The sequence below is a fragment of the Athene noctua genome, chromosome 6 (assembly GCF_965140245.1).
Source record: "Athene noctua chromosome 6, bAthNoc1.hap1.1, whole genome shotgun sequence".
NCBI classification, from domain to species: Eukaryota; Metazoa; Chordata; class Aves; order Strigiformes; family Strigidae; genus Athene; species Athene noctua.
The window spans coordinates 13,193,917-13,195,302 of NC_134042.1; positions in this window are offsets into that span (position 1 = coordinate 13,193,917).

The following is a 1,386-nucleotide window of genomic DNA, read 5'->3' on the forward strand; positions in this document are numbered from 1 at the left end:
GAAGTAAACAACACCGACTGCTCTCCCCTCATCCAGCAAGCCAGTCACCTCACTGTAGAAGGCAATGAGATTGGTCAAGCATGGATTTCCCCTTCATAAATCCATGGTAGTTACCCCCAGTCATCCTCTTGAGCTTCATGTATTTGGAAGTGCTTTCTAGGATGATTTTCTCTGTCGACTTCCCAGGGACTGAGGTGTGGCTGACTGGTCTGTACCTCCCCAATTCTTCTTTCCTGCTCTTTTTGAAGGTAAGAGTGAAATTTGCTCTCCTCCAGTCTGCAGGAACCTCTCCCAACTGCTACAACCATTCAAAGACAATGACATGAGCCAACTCCCTCAGCACTCATGGGTACAACCTGTCAGGCCTCAGAGACTTAAGTATGTTCAGTTTGTTTCCATGCTCCCTAACCTGGCTTCTTCCACCAAGGTAAAGTCTACCTTGTTTCAGACTTTCCCTCTGGTCTTGCGGGTATGGGATTCCTTAAGGCTACTCGTACCAATAAAGACTGAGACAAGAAAGGCAACAAGTATCTCAGCCTTCTCCATACCACTTGTCACAGGTTCCCCATTTCCATTCAGCGCTGGTGGGCACACCTTTTTTCCCTGTCTTCCTTTTGCTGTTACAGTGTTGCAGAATCCTTTCTTCTTGCCCCTGAAATCCCTTCCCTTGGCTTCCCTAACTCTATCCCTGCAAGTTCAGAAAGCAACTGTGCTCCTTTTGGGTCATTTGCCCCTGCTTCCACCTCCCCTTCACTTCCTGTCAGAGTTCAGCCAGGAGCTCCTTGCCCATCCATGCAGGCCTCTTACCACCTGTGCTTCACTTTCTGCTTGTCAGGATGGACCCTTCTTCAGGTCTTCCCCACGCAGAGACAAGGCAATCCCCCAAAGAAACATCTTCAATAGCAGTCAGTCAACTCAGACAAATTTGAACTTTGCAGTAAATACTCCAAAACAACAACAAAAAAATGCTGCCAGGGAAAAGCTCTTCTGCAATCATATTGATACAAAATCAGCACCGACATAACAATATACAGTACTGTTCATGAAGTGTTTTCTTTCTGAGCATCTGTGTATTTTTCCTGGGTAACACTGATCTTTGTTGTGCCAGCTGGTGTTTCAATACAATCTCGTATCATTTTTTCATGCCTTAATTATGCCTTACATGTGCTTTTGCAACAGGCTTTGACCAACTCTTTAAATGAGCACAAAAAGTAACTTTTAGAAGAAAGTAATTCTACAGAAATCAGTCTGAAGCTCTTATGCTGGGAAATAAAGCAGCTACTCAAGACAAGAATCTTACCCATTAAATGTTGAATAAAAATAGCTACAGTGTTTAGGCCTCCAACAACTTTTAAGTATAAAATAATATAGTAAAGGCAGGATAAG